The 5546-nt window shown below is 39.7% G+C and overlaps 1 protein-coding gene across 7 annotated transcripts in view; it reads left to right on the forward strand.

Annotated features, from left to right (window-relative positions):
- Positions 1-5546, forward strand: part of HS3ST5 (heparan sulfate-glucosamine 3-sulfotransferase 5) — a 298567-nt gene that overhangs the window by 224125 nt on the left and 68896 nt on the right. The gene's annotated exons all lie outside the window — the stretch shown is intronic.

Below are 5546 nucleotides of genomic sequence, written 5' to 3' on the forward strand. Positions count from 1 at the left end.
TAAAAAGATGTGTGTGCCTCCAGTGTTAGTAAGAGTGCTATTTACACTAGGCAAGATATGGAGGCAACCTAAACATCCATCAACAGATGAATGAACAAAAAAGATGTGGTGTACATATGCAGTCGAATATTACTCAGCCTTAAAAATCATGAAATTCTGTTATTTGTGACTTTGAATGGACCTAGGGACTATTATACTTAGTGAAATAAGTCAGACAGAGAATGACAAATACTCTATGTTATTCCTTATAAGTGGAACCTAAAAAATAAAAGAAATGAATGTATATAACAAAACAGATATAGAGTATATGTAGAAAGCAAACTAGTGGTTAGCAGTGGGGAGAGGCAGAGAAGACAATGGCACCCCACTCCAGTACTCTTGCCTGGAAAATCCCATGGATGGAGGAGCCTGGTAGGCTGCAGTCCATGGGGTCGCTAGGAGTCTGACATGACTGAGCCACTGCACTTTCACTTTTCACTTTCCTACATTGGAGAAGGAAATGGCAACCCACTCCAGTGTTCTTGCCTGGAGAATCCCAGGGACGGGCGAGCCTGGTGGGCTGCCGTCTATGGGGTCGCACAGAGTCGGACATGACTGAAGCGACTTAGCAGCAGCAGTAGGGAGAGGGAAGGAGGGAGGGGCAAGATACAGGAAGAGAATTAAAAGATCATGATTATTTTAAATTTGAATACCCATGTGTGATCAGTGGCTACCCTATTAACAGCACAGAACAAACAGGTGTGGATTGTTCCTGTATACATTTTTCCACTGAGAACTAACCTTTCTGCACCTCATCTTTCTCATTAGCAAAATGAGAGTGTTGACCATGTGATTTCTAAATGTTCTTTGCAGCTCAAACTTGTCTGACTCTCTATCCCAAAACATCACACTCTTTACACCCAGCTTTAATTCTATAATAGCCTAAACTTCAAATATAATACTGTAAACCTTTAGTAGCACCAGTGAAAATGACCCTGTACACTTGAATTTCATGCAGAATCTTTGCTAATCAATCACTGTTATCACAACCACTTTTTACACAGATCACAGAAAATTTTTTTTTTCCTAAAACTGCCTTTGCACAATTGCAACTACATCAAAAGTCGACACTAGGAAAACATCCTCCTGTGAGGCTCACCTAACTCTCCCACATCCCTTCGCTCCCTGCCAGAGAACTTCATCAGTGACATCACTGATCCCTACAATAGCAATTAGAACACTTCTCCCTCTGCTAGATGCCAAGATTCTTGTTGCAGGGGGCTTGTCGCAATTGTCTACATCATCAGTTCCTGGAGGACTGCCTTGCCAGTAATGAGACCAATATAACAATGATGATAGTTAAAATTTACCAAGAGCTTGCTGTGTCCAGACATTGTACTAAGGGATTTATAGTCTCATTTGCTCTCACAAAATCTATGCGGTAAATACTGTTACAATCTCAGTTTAATAAATGTATGATAAATGAACAAAGAATCAAGTCAGAAATGGCTTTTTCTTTTCCTGGAGTTGTCCTTACTCATTATAGACAAAAAGAATTTCTCAACAGCCTTTTCTACAATGACAAGGTCTTAGCAGCAGTTTTTCTTCATTGCAGAATGTAATGTGAGTACCTAATATTTGTAGCAACCAAGGGTTGAAAGAGCAATGCTTGGGAGCTATAAAGTGCCCAGATTCGCTCACTGACATTCACATCGGACTGGAGCTAATTGCTTACTCTATTTTCCTGCACTTTTTACTCTTCAGCAGTTGTTTTAATCAGAGTGTTGCTACAGTCTTGGTTTGGTAGTTTTCAGTTAAATGCTGTGATAAAAATACAAGTCTGTGATCTACAGGTTTGTTTCTTGTTATTGTTTAATCTCCTGGCAGTTTAGTATATTGACTATGGAGCAGGTTTTATTTTTTCATGAAAACCTATATTCGGAGCATAGGCCTAATTGGCTTCTCTTTAAGGTTCCCCCTACTGGAGTGAAAGCTCCATGAGGGCAGGGATCTGGTCTGGCTTGTTCATCTCTCCATGTATCTGGAGCCCTTGGAATAGTGCCTGACATAATATAAGCACTTGGTCACCATTTATTGGATGAATGATAACCAAAATTTAAAGTATTCACAGGGTTGCACTATGTTCCTCTGTCCCATTTTGTGGGGAGAGGGGTTACAATTTTGCCCTCTTTGAAGAATATTTTGCTACTTATAATACTAAGAAACATGGACTAAAAAGGCATGCACACAAAACTTGATGTGTTTCTAAAATTCTTAAAATATTATTTAGCTATATTAAGATGTGATTGAAGAATATTTCCAGTGCTCAACCTGGAGTGGCGGGGGGTGTGGTATCAGAATTATCTAGAAGACCTATTCAATGCTACAGAGGCTCAAACACATCAAACTAGTAAATATAACAAAAAACAAGCAGAGTCACAGATATAGAGAACAAACTGTAGTGGTTACCAGTGGGGAGAGGGAAGGAGGAGGGAGGGACAGGGGTGTGTGTATGTGTGTATGTATGTGTATTCAATTGCTCAGTCGTATCTGACTGTTGGCAACACCAAGGACTGTAGCCCTCCAGGCTCCTCCATCCATGGGATTCTCCAGGCAAGAATACTGGAGTGGGTTGCCATTTCTTCCTCCAGGAGATCTTCCTGACCCAGGGATTGAACCCATGTCTCTTGCATCTCCTACACTGGCAGGTGGATTCTTCACCACTAGCATCATCTGGGAAGATGGCATGGGTGTGACAGTAGTGGGCGATTAAGAAGTATAAGCTACTGTGGATAAAATAAGCTACAAGGATGTATTGTACAACACAGGGAATACAGCCAATATTTTATAACTATAAATCTAAAATTTTACTTTCTTATAGAGAATCCTAGGTAACCTTTTTTCTTTTAAATCAACTTTATTTGTGTCTTGGTCAAGGTTCTCTAGAGAAACAGAGCTAGTAGGTGGTAGGTGTATAGAGAGAGAAATTTATTTTTAAGAATTAGCTCACACAGTTGTGGGGGCTAGCAAGTTGAAGTCTGCAGGGCAGGCCAGATCTTGCAGCAAGAACAGATATTGCAGTCTTGAGTCAAAATGCAGTTTGCAGGCAGAATTCCTTCCTCTTCTAGGAACTTGTCTTTTCTCTTCAGGCATTCAACTGACTGCATGAGGCCCACCATGTTATTGGGCAATTTGCTTTGCTCGAAGTCTACTAATTTGAATGTTAATCACATCTAAGAAAATAGCTTCGCAACATCATCTAGACTGATGTTTGAATGAACAACTGCCCCATAGCCTATTCAGTTCATTTCAGTCGCTTAGTCATGTCTGACTTTGTGACCCCATGGACTGCGGCATGCCAGGATTCCCTGTCCATCACCAACTTCTGAAGCTTGCTCAACTCATGTACATCGAGTCAGTGATACCATCCAACCATCTCATCCTCTGTCATCCCCTTCTCTCCTGCCTTCAATCTTTCCCAGAATCAGGGTCTTTTCAAATGAATCAGTTCTTCCCATCAGGTGGCCAAAGTATTGGAGTATCAACTTCAGCATCAGCCCTTACAATGAATATCCAGGACTGATCTCCTTTAGGATGGTTTGGTTGGATCTCCTTGCAGTCCAGGGGACTCTCAAGAGTCTTCTCCAACACTACCATTCAGAAGCATCAATTCTTCAGCACTCAGCTTTCTTTAAAGTCCAACTCTCACATCCATACATGACTACTGGAAAAACCATAGCTTTGACTAGATGGACCTTTATTGGCAAAGTACTGTCTCTGCTTTTTAATATGCTGTCTAGGTTAGTCATAACTTTTCTTCCAAGGAGCACACATCTTTTAATTTCATGGCTGCAGTTACCATCTGCAGTGATTTTGGAGCCCAAAATAATAAAGTCTCTCATTATTTCCATTGTTTCCCCATCTATTTGCCATGAAGTGATGGGACCATGTCATGATCTTAGTTTTTTGAATGTTGAGTTTTAAGGCAAGTTTTTCACTCTCTCTTTCACTTTCATCAAGAGGCTCTTTAGTTTCTTCTTCGTTTTCTGCCATAAGAGTGGTGTCATCTGCATATCTGAAGTTATTGATATTTCTCCCGGCAATCTTGATTCCAGCTTGTGGTTCATCCAGCCCAGTGTTTCGCATGATATACTCTGCATATAAGTTAAATAAGCAGAGTTACAATATTTAGCCTTGACGTACTCCTTTGCATTTTTGGAACCAGTTTGTTGTTCCATGTCCACTGATAACTGTTGTTTCTTGACCAGCATATATATTTCTCAAGAGGCAGATAAGGTGATCTGGTATTCCCCTCTCTTTAAGAATTTACCATTTCTGGCACAATAAAGGACAGAAATGGTATGCATCTAGCAGAAGCAGAAGATATTAAGAAGAAGTGGTAAGAATACACAGAAGAACAATACAAAAAACATCATCATGACCCAGATAACAATGATGATGTGATCACTCATTCACCTAAAGCCAGACATCCTGGAATGTGAAGTCAAGTGGGCCTTAGGAAGCATCACTACAAACAAAGCTAGTGGAGGTGATGGAGTTCCAGTTGAACTATTTCAAATCCTAAAAGATGATGCTATGAAAGTGCTTCACTCAATATGCCAGTTTGGAAAACTCAGCAGTGGCCATAGGACTGGAAAAGGTCAGTTTTCATTCCAATCCCAAAGAAAGGCAATACCAAAGAATGTTCAGACTACCGCACAATTGCACTCATATCACATGCTAGCAAAGTAATGCTCAAAATTCTCCAAGCCAGACTTCAACAGTACACAAACCATGAAGTTGCACATGTTCAAGCTGAATTTAGAGAAGGCAGAGGAACCAGAGATCAAATTGCTAACATCCGTTCAATCATCAAAAAACCAAGAGTTCCAGAAAAACATCTACTTCTGCTTTATTGACTACACCAAAGCCTTTGACTGTGTAGATCACAACCTATTCAAGTTGACACATAAAATTAATAACAATGAAATAAAATTTACATATAATAAAATGAACCCACGTTAAGTACACAGAGTTTTGAAAATGTTTCATTTCAGTATCTACTACCTCATTCAGGATAAAGCACATTTCCTTCACCCCAGAAAGCCATCTCCTGTGTTTCTACAACCATTGATCTGTTTCTGTCACTATGAGTCAGTTTTGTCTGTTCTAGAATTTTCCATAAATTGAGTTATATAATTTGTACCATTTGTGCCTGGCTTCTTTTTGTGTTTTACTGTGATATTTAAAATACGTATAACATAAAATTTACCATTTTCACTACTTTTAATTGTACAGTTTTGTGGCATTAGTTACACTCACATTGTTGTATAGCCATGGCCACAATCCACCTCTAGAACTTTCTCATCTTTCCCAGCTAAAACTCTGTACCCATTAAATACTAACTCCTCATTGTCCCCTCTTCCTAGTCCCTGGAAGCTGCCGTTCTACTTTCTGTTTCTATAAATTTAGGAGCCACATATAAATGGAATCCAGGTACTTCCTGTAAGTGGAATCATATATTTGTCATGTGATGGGCTTATCTGACTTATCATAATGTCCTCTAG

This window comes from Bos grunniens, chromosome 9 (assembly GCF_055505025.1).
Source record: "Bos grunniens cultivar Pamir isolate PY7600 chromosome 9, Bosgru_T2T1.0, whole genome shotgun sequence".
Taxonomy (NCBI): Eukaryota; Metazoa; Chordata; class Mammalia; order Artiodactyla; family Bovidae; genus Bos; species Bos grunniens.